Here is a 13446-nt window from a genome sequence, read left to right as displayed (position 1 = left end):
TGAAGGAAGTGAAAGTGGGAGCCATGTTCACACCCGGGGGCAGAGTATTTCCAACAGAGAGAACAGGTCCTGAGGTACAAGGAGGCACATGTGACTGGAGTACAGTGAGGAAAAAATGTTCTCTCTCTCTCTCTCTCTCTCTCTCTCTCTCTCTCTGTGTCTTTACAGATAGTGATACCTGATAAGGGAAAAGAGAGAGAGAGAGAACATACATAATACCTCTTTGATATTATTATTTATATATTTATGTGTGCACGAAATCTCATAATCTTGCCACTTACACTCACACATACACACATCTCTCTCTCTCTCTATGTACATATGTACATATATGTATCTGTAGCTCTAAATGTGTAATGTATTGGCAGCTCAAGTTACACAGGGCATTGTAGGGCACAATAAGGACTCAGACTTTGATTCCAGATGAGAACAGAAGCCATTGAAGGGTTTTGAGCTGAGAAGTAACAGGACTGTTTGTAGATTTACAAAGTTAACTTTGGCTGCTTTGTGGAGAAAGGATTTTTTGAGCAGTGAGACCAGAGAAGAGTAAACTGTAATAATGCAGAAAAAGAAGGTGGAAGCTTGTATCAAAGTGGCAGTGAGGAAGATTTTTAGAAGTGGTAAGGATGTATTTTGAAGGGGCGCCTGGGTGGCTCAGTGGGTTAAGCCGCTGCCTTCGGCTCAGGTCATGATCTCAGGGTCCTGGGATCAAGTCCCGCATCGGGCTCTCTGCTCAGCAGGGAGCCTGCTTCCCTCTCTCTCTCTCTGCCTGCCTCTCCATCTACTTGTGATTTCTCTCTGTCAAATAAATAAATAAAATCTTTAAAAAAAAAAAAAAGGATGTATTTTGAAGGAAGACCTGATAAGATTGCTGAGGACTGGTGTACGGTATGAGAATAAGAGAGTAGTCAGAAATGATTAGGCTTTAGAAACCAATAGAATGAACTTTCCATCTATCATGAAACAAAAGACTTTGAGTTCAACGGGTAGTGGAGGTTAGTGAAATCATGTTTGGAACATGTTAAATATGAGATGTCTTTTAAACATCTGAAGGGAGGGGCGCCTGGGTGGCTCAGTGGGTTAAGCCTCTGCCTTCGGCTCAGGTCATGATCTCAGGGTCCTGGGATCGAGCCCCACATTGGGCTCTCGCTCAGCAGGGAGCCTGCTTCCCTCTCTCTCTCTGCCTGCCTCTCTGTCTACCTGTGATCTCTCTCTGTCAAATAAATAAATAAAACCTTTAAAAAAAATTTAAAGGGAAGTATCACTTAAGTATTTATACATATATGTACAAAATGTGTGTATTTTGAGTATAATTGACACAATGTTACATTAGTTTAAGAAGTACAACGTGGTGATTTGACAAGTTTGTACATTATGCTGTGCTCCCCAGTGTAGCTACCATCTGTCCCTTCATATTGCTATTATAATACCAATGACTGTACTTATGCTGTGTCCTTTATTCTTATGACTTATTTAATTCATAACTGGAAGCCTGCATCTCCCACTCGCCTTTACCCATTTGTCAATCCCCCTACTCACCTCCCCCAGCAATGATCAGTTTGTTCTCTGTATTGATAGGTCTGATTCTGCTGTCTGCTTTTCATTTGTTTATTCATTTGTTTTGTTTTGTTTTTAGATTTCACTTATGACTAGAATCATATGGTATTTTTCTTTCTCAGCCTGACTTATTTATTTTACTTAGCATAATATACTCTAGGTCCATCCAGGTTGTCTCAAGTGGCACAATCTCATCCCTTTTCATCCCTTATAATATTCTTGTACATAAGCGCGTGCACACACACATACACCACACACCACATTTTCTTTATCAATTTGTCCATATTTTTAACCTTTTTTTTAATCCATTTGTCTATTGATAGATGTTTAGGTTGCTTCCATATCTTGGCCATTGTAAGTAATACTGAAATAAAAACATAGGAGTGCATATACCTTTTTGAATTAGTATTTTCATTTATTTGGTAAATACCCAATAGTAGAATTACTGGATCATATGGTAATTCTATTTTTAGTTTTTGTTCAGAACTCTCCAAACCATTTTCCATAGTGGCTGTACCAATTTACATTTCTACCAACAGTGCATGAGGGTTCTTTATTTTTTTTTTTCACATCCTCACCAACACTTGCTATTTCTTACCATTTTGATTTTAGCTGTTCTAACTGTTGTAAGGTAATATCTTATTGTAATTTTGATGGGCATCTCCCTGATGATGAGTGATGTAAAGCATCTTTTCATGTGTCTGTTGACCATCTGAATGGCTTCTTTGGAAGAATGTCTATTCAGGACCACTGCCCATTTTAATTTTTTTATTTTTTCAATGTATGTACCTTTATTAGGAAATAAGCCAAAGACCTAAAATTAAGGCCTTTTAGGGATGTTGGTCCTGTACATTGATGCCCGTGGTGTCCCCTAACCATGGAGGATGCTGGCCAACCCTGAATTCTGGGGCCAGGACAAGAAAGGTTAAAGGGAGGGTCTGCCCATTTTTAAATCTGATTGCTAAATTTTTTGGGTGTTGAATTGTGTACTTAGATAGATAGATAGTGTGTATACACACACACACACACACACACACACATATACATTCCAAGATATATGTATCTTGTTGGCCAAGATATATATATAATATCTTGGATAGCTATCTATCAAGATAATATATATATCTTGGATATTAAACCCCTTATTAGATATATACAAATATCTTCTTCCATTTAGCACTTTGTCTTTTTATTTTCTTGATGGTCAAGAAAATAAAATTTTTTATTTTGATGTAGTCAAAATAAATTTTTATTTTTGCTTTTGCTTCCTTCCTTTAGGAAGAAATATCCAGAAAATTGTTGCTATGACCAATGTCAAAGATGTTTCTGCCTGTGCTCTCTTCTAGGATTTTTTATGGTTTCAGGTTTCACATTTAAGTCTTTATACTATTTTGAATTTATTTTTGTGTATGGTGTAAGAAAGTGCTCCAGTTTTATTCTTCTATGTGTAGCTGTCTGGTTTCCCCAGCATCATCTGTTACAGACACTGCCTTCCCCACTGTATGTTCTTGCCTCCTTTGTCATAGATTAATTGGCCATATAAATGTGGGCTTATTTCTAGAATCTCAGTTCTTTTCTACTGATCTCTGTGTCTATTTCTGTGCCAGCGCCAGTATCAGACTGTTTTGATGACCAGAGCTTTGTATTATATCTTGAAATCTGGGATTGTGATACCTCCAGCTTTGTTCTTTCTCAGGGTTGCTTTGGCTATTCAGGGGTCTTCTGTGGTTCCATACAAAATGTTAGTGTTATTTGTTCTAGTTTTATGAAAAATGCTGTTGGTATTTTAATGGGGATTGAATTAAATCTGTAGATTGCTTTGGACAGAATGGACATTTTAACCATATTGGTTTTCTCAGTCCATGAGAATGGGATATCTTTCCATTTGTTTGTGTCATCTTCAATTTCTTTTGTCAGTATTTTATAGGTTTTGGAGTACAGGTCTTTCAACTCTCTCGTTCACTTTATACCTGATATTTTATTATTTTTGGTGCAATTCTAAAGAGTGTTGTTTTTTAAATTTCTTTTTCTTCTACTTTATTATTAGTGTATGGAAATGGTACTAATTTCTGGGTATTGATTTGATATCCTGACATTTTTCTGAATTCATTGATATTTCTAGTAGTTTTTTGGTGGCGTCTTTAGGATTTTCTCTGTATAGTATCATGTCATTTGCAAGTCGTGATGGTTTAACTTCTTTACCAATATGGATGCCTCTTCTTTTTTCTTTTTATCTGATTGCTGCGTATAGAACTTCTAGTAGAATGGATATCTTTGTCTTTATTCCTGATCTTAGAGGGAAAGCTTTCAGAATTTTACCATTTGAGTGTGCTGTTAGCTGTGGGTTCATATGTGATCTCTATCATGTTGAAGTATATTCCTTTTAACCACACATTGTTGAGAGCCTGTATCATGAATAATGTTAATTTTTGTTAAATGCTTTTTCTTCATGTGTTGAGATAATAATGTGATTTTTATCTTTTGTTTTGTTGATGTGGTGTATGATATTGATTGATTTGCAAATATCCAATCATCCTTGTATTCTGGGAATAAATCCCATCTGATGGGGTGAATGACATTTTTAATATATTATTGTATGTGATTTGCTAATATTTTGTTGAGGATTTTTTTCATCTTTGTTCATCAGATATACTAGCCTTACTTTGTTTATTTGTTTGTGTGTTTTTGTGGTGTATTTGTCTGTTGCTGGTATTGGTAATGTTTGGTAAAATATCATAGAATGCATTTGAAAGCTTTCTTTCCTTTTTTATTTTTTGGAATAGTTTGAGGAGATAGGTATTAACTCTTCTTTACATGTCTGGTAGAATTTACTCTTGATCCATCTGGTCCTGGTCTTCATTTTTTGGTATTTTTGGATTATAGATTCACTTTTGTTACTTGCAATAAGTCTGTTCAGGTTTTATAATTCTTCCTTGTTCAGTTTTGGAAGATTGTATACTTCTAGGAGTTTATCCACTTTCTTTAGATTGTTCAATTTTTTAGCATATTATTTTTCAGAGTATTCTCTTATAATCGTTTTTTAAAAGATTTTATTTATTTATTTGACAGACAGAGGTCACAAGTAGGCAGAGAATCAGGCAGAGAGAAAGGAAGGGAAGCAGGCTCCCTGTGGAGCAGAGAGCCCAACACGGGCCAGGGCTCCATCCCAGGACCCTGAGATCATAACCTGAGCTGAAGGCAGAGGCTTAACTCACTGAGCCATCCAGGCACCCTCTTATAATCCTTTGTATTTCTGTGTTGTCAGTTGATTCTCCTCTTTCATTTCTGGTTTTATTTATTTGGGTCCTTTTTTTTTTTTTTCCCTTAATGAGTCTGGCTAAAGATTTGTCACTTTTGTTTATCTTTTCAGAAAATCTGCTCTTGGTTTCATTGATTTTTTTTCTCTTGTTTTAATCTCCATGACATTTATTTTTACTGATTTTATTATTTCACTTTTTCCACCCACCTTGGGCTTTGTTTTTTTCCTGGTCCCTTTTGGTGAACTAATAGATTGTTTATTTGAGCTTTTTCTTGTTTCTTGATATAGGCCTGTATTGCTATGTACTTCCTTTTTAGAACTTCTTTCACTGTGTCCCAAAGATTTGGACTGTTGTGTTTTCCTTTTCATTTGTTTCCATATATTTTTAAATTTCTTCTTTGATTTTGTATTGACCGATTGGTTGCTTAGTATCATGTCTAGTCTCCACAAGTTTGTGTTTTTTCCAGTGTTTTCTTGTTATTGATTTCTAATTTCATAGTGTTGAGGTTGGAAAAGATGCACAGTATGATTTCAGTCTTCTTAAATTTATTGAGGGTTATTTGTGACCTAATATGTGATATATTCTGGAAAATGTTCACTGTGCACTTAAAAGAATGAATATTGTGACATTTTTGGATGGAACATTCTGTACGTATCTGTTATGTACATTTGGTCCAATGTGTCAATCAATGATACTGTTTCCTTAGTGATTTTCCATTTGGATGATCCATCCGTTGATGTAAGTGAGGTGTGAAGGTCCTTTACTACTGTTGTATTACCATGAGTTTCTCTCTTTTTTGTCTGTTAATGGTCGCTTTATGTATTTAGATGTTCTAGTGTTGGGTGCATAGATACTTAAAATTGTTATATCCTCCAGTGGGATCGATCCCTTTATCATTGTGTAATGCCATTCTTTGTCTCTTGTTACAGTCTTTGTTCTAAAATCCATTTTGTCTGATATAAGTATTGTTACCCTGGCTTTTTTTTTTTTTTCCACTTTCATGTGTATGTTGAATATTTTTCCATCCTTTCACTTTCAGTCTGTCCGTGTCCTTACGTTTGAGAGAAGTTTCTTTTAGGCAACACGTTTTTAAATCCATTACTTAATCCATTTATTTAATCCATTCTGTCACTCTGTGTCCTCTGATTGGAGCATTTAGGCCATTCACATTTCAAGTAATTATTGATAGATCGGTACTTACTGGCATTCTAAAATTTGTTTTCTGGTTGTTTTTGTAGTTCTTCTTCATTCCTTTCTTCTCTTGCTCTCTTTCTTTGTGGTTGATGAGTGTCTGTAGTGCTACTTTTGGCTTTCCTTCTTTGTGTGTCTATCATAGGTTTTGGGTTTGTGATGACCATGACTTTTATATATAACATCCAAAGTAAATAGCAGGCTATATTAATTTGATGAGCATTTAAGTTCAAACACATGCTTAAAAAAATACTGGAAGGAAAGGGAAACAAAATTTTTTCCCTTTTCTTTTTTTTCCCTTTTTATTCTCTCATCCTCAGTTTATGTGTATGTTGTCATATATTCCATTTTTGTATTCATAATTTTTTATTAAAGAAGCTCCTTTTAACATTTTCTGTAAGGCTAGTTTAGAGGTGATAAACTCCTCTAACATTTGTTTGTCTGGGAAACATTTTTCTTTGTTTTATAATTCTGAATTATAACCTTGCCAGATAGTGTATTTTTGGTTTCAGGTTTTTTTTTTCTTGTTTTTTTTTTTGGTTTTTTGGAGGCTTTTTGTTTGTTTGGTTGGTTGGTTTTGGTTTGTTTGTTTTTTCGCCCTTTCAGCACTTTGAATAGATCATGTCCTTCCTTTCTGACCTACAAACTTACTGCTAGAAAATCAAATGATAGCCTAATGGGGTTTCCCTTGTACATAAACTTTTTCTTCTCTTGCTGCTCCTAAAAGTCTCTCTCTATCTTTTATCTTTGACGTTTTAATTATAATGTGTTGTCATATGGACCTCCTAAGTTCATCTTGTTTGGAACCTTCTGTGCTTCTTGAACCTGAACGTCTATTTCCTTCCCTAGGTTAGGAAAGTTTTTAGTTATTATTTCTTCAAATAAGCTTTCTACACTTTTCTTTCTGTCTTTCTCTTCTGGGACCCCTGTAATGTGAATGTTTGTTTGCTCAGTGTTGTCCAAGAGATCTTTTAACCTCTCTTCAATTTAAAAATTCCTTCCTTTTTTTGCTCTTCAGCCTGTGTGCTATTATTTCCCTGTCTTCTGCATCACCATGTTCTTCTGCATCCGCTAACTGTTGATTCCCTCTGGTGTGTTTATTTCAGTTATTGTATTCTTCAACTCTCATCAGTTCTTTTGTATATTTTCTCTCTCGCTGCTGAAGTTCTCACTGAGCTCTTCCACTCTTTTCTCCAGTACAGTATCTTTAAGATCATTACTTTAAATTCTTTATCAAGCATTTGGTTATCTCTGTCTCCTTTTGTTCTTTTTCTGAGATGTTTTCTTGTTCCTTCTTTTGGAACATATTTCTCTTTCTTCCCATTTTGCTTGGCCTTTTGTTTGTTTCTGTGGATTAGGTGGAACAGCTACTTCTTTTAAGTTTGAAGGAATGGTCTTGTGTATGGTGTCCTATAAACAGACTGGGTGCCTGGTGACTTTTCCTAGCTGGAGCTGTGGCTCTGTATGCTAGTTACTCTTTGAAACTGTGGGGTTTTTAATAAAAAAGAAGAACTATAATAATAATAATACTTTTAAATAAAAGTATTATATTTATAAAATATTTTATAAAATAAAATATAAAATATTATTTATTAAATATTTTATTTTTAAAATATTAAAATAAATAAATAAATTTAAATTAGATTTATTTAAATTAAAAATAAATTAATCAAATATTATTAAATATTTATAAAATATGAAATATTTTATAAAATAAAATATAAAAATATATTTATAAAATATTTTATAAAAAATAAAAAAGGAAAGACAAAACTTAAGGAAAAGAAAAAAAGAGGACAAAAAGAACAAAGAAGAGGAAAATCCAAAAAGAAAAAAAAGAAGGGGCGCCTGGGTGGCTCAGTGGGTTAAGCCGCTGCCTTCGGCTCAGGTCATGGTCTCAGAGTCCTGGGATCGAGTCCCGCATCGGGCTCTCTGCTCGGCGGAGAGCCTGCTTCCCTCTCTCTCTCTGCCTGCCTCTCCATCTACTTGTGATTTCTCTCTGTCAAATAAATAAATAAAATCTTAAAAAAAAAAAAGAAAAAAAAGAAGGAAAATTTTTGAGAAATCATCTTAAAAATAAAAATAATAACAAATTTTTAAAAACTAAAAAAACCCAAAACCCCAAACTCGTTGTGTGACCCAGGCTGGTGTGGGTTTGTTTGCAAGCCCTGAGTTTGCTATACTTCTACGCTCTGTGTGTGACCAGACCCACTAGTGATGGTGTCCAGACCCTGCTGGACAGTCTAGGCTTTTTTTTTTTTTTTAAGATTTTATTTATTTATTTGACAAAGATCACATGTAGGCAGAGAGGCAGGCAGAGAGAGAGGAGGAGGCAGGCTCTCTGCCAAGCAGAGAGCCAGATGTGGGGCTCCATCCCAGGACCCTGAGATCATGACCTGAGTAGAAGGCAGCAGCTTAACCCACTGAGCCACCCAGGCGCCCCTGCAGTCTAGGCTTTTAAGGTGGAATGGGAACCCAAACTGTGTGCTTCTCCAGTCCCTCCAGCCTAGACAGTGTTCCCACAGCTACTCCCCCATTTGGCAGAGTTCTAGTCTTTTTTACATGCTAGTAACTCTCAAACTGTGGCTTTTTTTTCTATGCCCAAGGACAGAGGACTCTCTTCCCAGTTCCTCAGTCCGATTCCTCCCCCACTGCCATTCTCAGTATCTGGAATGGGAATCGCCCTTGTTGTGGTGTCTCTGTCTCTCTTGCTATTCTCTTGTCATTTTCTCTACATTTGTTGTTCAGTCGCTGTTCTGTTCACTGTGTAGTCAGTTCTTGGGGAAGAATTACTCCATAAATAGCTGTAATTTGGTAAGTGTCGTGGAGGAGCTGAGTTCAGGGTTTTCCTACATTGCCTTATTGGACTGGAACCCAGTGGACAGATATTTAAATGGAAGTCACAGGACTGGCTGAGATCTTTAAAGAGCGAGTCTAGATGAAGAGGGAGAAGAGACCCAGATGTGAGGACAGAAGTCCGGAACCCTCCAGTATGTAAAGTTCGGGAAGATGAGGGGCAATTAGAAATGGAGACTAACAACGGTGAGTGAGTGTTTTAAGAGTGAAATGACAAGTTCTGCTAGCTGGCTGAGGGAACAAAAAGCACTAGATTTATCATCAAGGAGGTCACTGATGATCCCGATGGAGAAATAAAGTGGTTGGTGTGGTGGCAAACAGTGAACACAAGCTTACTTGCCGGGGGCCCAAGAGAAAACAGAGTAAATAGGGCCAGGAAGCAGAAATAACTTTTTCAAGAAGCTTTGTTGAAAAAGAGAGCTAAGTAGGGGGTGATAGCTTAGTGTTTGCTGGAGGGAATGTTAGTCCATAGATGGCTTTAAAAAAAAAGATAAAGGAGAAATAACATCAACTTTGCTTCTCATGGGAACCAATCAGTAGAACGGGCAAAACTGATGATACCAGTGAAAGCACAATTATAGGTGTGATGTCCTCATGTCCTTCAGTAAGTGTGAGGGTTGGGACTCAGGGCACCGTGGGCGGTGGGTTTTAGGAAGTAGCACAGAACCTTCAACCAGGGTAGCAGAACAGAATGCTTTGCATGTGAATATAAAGGCAAGCATGAGATCAATTCAATGATAAGAAAGTGTGAGGTTCTCCTGGGATTCATTCTAAATTCTCAGAGTATTATCGACAGTGGGGAGCTGGAGGAGACAGAGCACGGAGATGAGAATGCGTCGAAGAATTGCCTGGGACAATGGCTATTGTATGTTTCTGACAGCAACATAGAATAAGAAGTACCACTATGGGAGGTAAATACATGAACACAGGTGCACACCCACACCCACAAGAATTTCAGGAGATTGTACCCTTGCTTCCCTTACTTTGACTTCTCTTCAAATCTGTTTTATTAACAAAAGGTGGAAAGTGACTCACTAAATAATGTCATGACACACTAATGGGTTGCAGTCTGCAGTTTGGAAAACACTCATCCAGAAGAACTGAAGAGGAAGTTTTCTGAAGAGATGTAATAGGATTATGCGAAGCACAATAAACCAATTTAGGGATAGAAGGGAAAGTGAGGCCAGTGCCCTTAATCAAAAGCAAATCATTATGTACTCCGCACAGCCAATTGTTCCTCCTGTCTGAGATCCCTTTTTATTCTCAGATCCTCTTCTCCAGTAACACAAGTCTGACATCTATCAGTTTTCTTTCTGTACCCCATATCTATAACTCTCTGCATTCAGTCCTTTGCAAAATTTAAAAGGTTCTGCCTGTAAACTCTCATCAGCATCTCTTTGTTTCTGTTTCCATTGATTTTGCCATGGTTCAGGCTTTTCCTGCTTTCTCTCCACCTTTTTACTTTTCTTATTATGATAATACCATAATGTGTGTCCATGATAAAAAATTTTTAAATTTTTTAAATTTTTAAATTTTTAAAAAGACAAGTAGCTACAGAAAATAAATATCCAACACAATCTCACTAAGAGGTCGTCTGGCTTCATTTGTCAGTATATATACTTCCGTTTGGGGCGCATATATATTACTTTCCCTATATTTGTCTCTATACAGTTCTATAATGTAACCCCGTCTTATGCTTGTTTTTAAGAAAACACATTGTGGATTTCTGCTCACATTATTATGTGTTTGGCAAAATCATATTTAATAGCCGTAGGGCATTCCGTGTATGGTATTTTAATCTAAACCATTTTGTTGAGTCTGTGCAGTCTTGTGCTTGAGCCTCTCAGATCTGGGACTGCGGGGAGCACAATTTGCCAGGGACCCCTGCTGCTGTGCTTGAAAATCGATTCATCTCTTAGCTTGCTGCAAGCCTGCACTTCCCAGTCAATAACTGAGCTCTGGAAATGTACTTAGGCAGGCCCATTTCTGGGAGACCTGGGATTCCTCTGATGAGCAGCTCTGGCTTTTGGTTCTCCCAGACAGCCCTGCAGAAGGTTGCTTACAGCCAAGCACCACGATCCTCTCTTCTTCCTTCAGGATCAGACTTGCATGGGGTCTGGGGGCTCTGCCGGCTTCTCCTAGCTCCTTTCCCATTCTCTCTCAAGGGTGTTTCTGTTTCCCCTAAAACATTTCTTACACATTTAATCCCATCTTGACATGTGTCTCAGAGGACAAAATGAACACAGACATTTGGGTTGTTCTCCGGTTTGTATTCTGTACAACTGAACTTCTGATGGCTCAGCTCTTAGTATAGCATTCTTCTGCTGAGAGCCCTTCAAAGCACTGCCATTGCTCAATAAATTAAGCCTAAGCCCATCCTTTTCTCCTCCATGCTTGGCTCCAGCCCATCTCCCCAACCACCACCTAGTGTTCTTAGTCCAGCCCAAGGCCTGCTGATCAAATATTCTCCCATAAATCTTCTCATGCCTCTTTCCCCCCACCCCCAAGAAAACATCTGCCTTGCTGATGCCTCCTTCATTCTGGATTTCTTCTTGATTTTTCCACCCTAATGTTTTTTCCCCTCCATTCTACAGGCCACAAAAGATTGTTTTCTGCAGTGCATTTGCTCTTTTTGGTATGTGAAAAGAGAGGCTATATATATAGCCCAGTGGTGATATAGAGTCTCTAATCAGACAGACCTAGATTATCATTTCAAACACACACACACACACACACACACACACACACACACTGCGACTGGCTGTGTTGGGAAACACTGAGCTAAACAAAAATAATCCAAGATTTTTGTTTTTTGTTTTTAATTGCAAGACTTTCCAGAGCCCTAAAATGCTCATAGACATTGTGACTTTCCAAGGCCAGCATTGATACTTTGTGTAGCTTCTCTTAAATTTATTTGATCACAAAATCCTTTAAAAACAGATCATTGCTGGACATCACTTTTTCTTGGAACATGCTGGGAAAAGGTAAAAGCTGTCGTGGAATTTTGCTTACATGGTTTTTACAGTACTGTATATCTTCTTCAACTTGTTAGAGTTATTTGCATATTTATCTTACACATCTTCCCACTTTAGCCTTTAGTATAAGGTCTTAAAAATTATGGGTACTTGTGCAGTTGAAAATTGCAGAATTTTAGTGAAGGTTCATGGTCTGGAATAATATTTGATAACTGGAGAAAGTTTGCATCTACTCTCAGTAGCTTTTTCACAGTCTTTTTTATACCGTGGTATCGTGGGCTACCTTTCGGCTGGAAAAATTACCTTGATGTTGGACAAAAAGCCCTTGTTAATATGGGGCCAACTTCATTTTCTCTACAAGTCACTTTATTGGGACAGCATTATGGGGTATAAAGATAGAGGTTCATTTTAAGGACAAGAAAGCAAGAGTCTGTGGACTGGGTCTTTTCCAAGCCTGGGCAGTGAGGAGGGCAGCCTGTGGGTTACTTAGTTCTGATTGTTTTCATCTCCAAGCGTGTGCTTGTCAAAGAGGTACTCTGCCAGGCCAGAATCTGGGGCCCCCATCTTAATCAAGTTTTGCACGTGGTCACCTAGTTCTTTGATAGACTTCACCTGCTCATTCAGATAGTGAGTTTCCAGGAAGTCGCACAAGTGGGGGTCACCTCTGTCTGAGGCCAGAGTGTGCAATTCCAGCAACGACTGATTCACATTCTTCTCCAAGAGCAGCGCACACTCCATGGCGTTCAGCCCGCTTTCCCAGTCGTCCTGGTCTGGTTTCTTGATGTCCTGCAGGCAGATCCGGCCTCCCCGCTGGTTCTGCAGCCTCATCAGCTTTTCCGCGTGCTGGGTCTCTTCCCGGGACTGGCGAAGGAAATACCCCGCGAAGTTGTTCAGGGCCACGTCATCTCGGGAGAAGTAATAGGACATGGACAGGTACACGTAGGACGCGTAGAGCTCCAGGTTAATCTGGCGGTTGATGGCAGCCTCGGAGTCCGGGTGGAAGTTCTGGCGCACCCGGGAATGGGCGCAGGCGGGCCCGGCTGGGTCCCCAGAGGAGGAGGCTGCTGCCAGCGGGCGCAGTGGGGCAGTGCGCCTGGGGCGCGAGGGGAGCCTGGAGACCCGGAGCGGCGGGAGCGCGAAGCCCCGGCGCGCGTTGCGCAGGGACAACAGCGAAGGGCTGATGTTCTTGGAGAGAAACAAGAAACAGGGCAGCATGACTCCCCTTCTTTAGAAGTGGGGAAACTGAGGCCAGGGCGTCAGTGCGTGTGGCCGGACGCTAGGTGCTTCAGGTCTGAATTGGAACGCGGCCCTAAGCGACCGGCGACTGCGTCACACACACCCCTTCCCTTCCAAAGGCGCCAGGGTTCCAAGGGGAGGGCTGCCGGGACGCGCGCCCTGTCCGGGCTGGGCACAGACAGATGACAGTGACAACTGCATTAACTCAACATTGCCCTCTTTCTGCCCTTGGGCGTTTGTAATGTACTATTTCATCTCAGCTCAAAATGCTGTCAAAGAAGTACGCGCTGCGACTGGGAAAAGAAAGGACGAGCCCAGCGGCGGTCCTTGCCCTCCGTCTTTGACCTCTTTCTGTCCAAAGCCCAAGGAGT

The 13446-nt window shown here is 39.1% G+C and overlaps 1 pseudogene across 1 annotated transcript; it reads right to left on the bottom strand.

Annotated features, from left to right (window-relative positions):
• Positions 1-11732: 11732 nt before the first annotated feature.
• LOC309861588 (ferritin heavy chain pseudogene) lies at positions 11733-13136 on the bottom strand (annotated as a pseudogene). The gene has a single exon. The product of its transcript is annotated as a ferritin heavy chain pseudogene (transcript).
• Between the last annotated feature and the right edge of the window lie 310 nt (positions 13137-13446).

Source organism: Mustela nivalis, assembly GCF_964662115.1.
Source record: "Mustela nivalis genome assembly, chromosome: 3".
In the NCBI taxonomy this organism is placed as follows: Eukaryota; Metazoa; Chordata; class Mammalia; order Carnivora; family Mustelidae; genus Mustela; species Mustela nivalis.
The sequence above is the reverse complement of the archived record's forward strand: the minus strand, read 5'-3'. Positions and strand labels throughout refer to the sequence as shown.